At 43.3% G+C, this 432-nt stretch overlaps 1 protein-coding gene across 1 annotated transcript in view; it reads left to right on the forward strand.

The window, feature by feature from the left end:
- LOC119588957 (calcitonin gene-related peptide type 1 receptor-like) overlaps positions 1–432 on the forward strand; it is a gene marked incomplete at its 5' end in the record, with an annotated part of 18,177 nt that overhangs the window by 13,074 nt on the left and 4,671 nt on the right.

A 432-nucleotide genomic window follows, 5' to 3' on the forward strand; every position in this document is an offset into this window, starting at 1 on the left:
CTCATTCCTCTGAAGCCTTTGTTGCAAAACCCTTAACCACACACATAAGGGAATTTCGCCAAAGTACACTGTTTAACAGCCACTCTTGCCCATAACAAATCGCTGATCGGGTGTTCTGGCGCGGTATTTCAATGCCTCAGCCAATCAAAAATCACTTAAGAAGTGCTTATGGTGGAACAGCCAATGGGAACACTCGTAACACAATTTACTATAGATGAAGTGATGTGCCATTAGGGAATCCGAACTCTGTTAAAGGATTCCAGAGTTTTGAAAAACGGCGTACCGCGGATGGAAAAGGATTGAATCTTATTTTTCCATTCTTCAAAGATGAAGAGGATGTAATTCAGACGAGGAGAGGGTTCGGGAAAAAATATGTTTATTCTTTCCTCCCGACCGCACTGGTCGCTCTCTTGGCCTCTCTCTTTTTCGGTT

The sequence above is a fragment of the Penaeus monodon genome, chromosome 24 (assembly GCF_015228065.2).
Source record: "Penaeus monodon isolate SGIC_2016 chromosome 24, NSTDA_Pmon_1, whole genome shotgun sequence".
Classification (NCBI taxonomy): Eukaryota; Metazoa; Arthropoda; class Malacostraca; order Decapoda; family Penaeidae; genus Penaeus; species Penaeus monodon.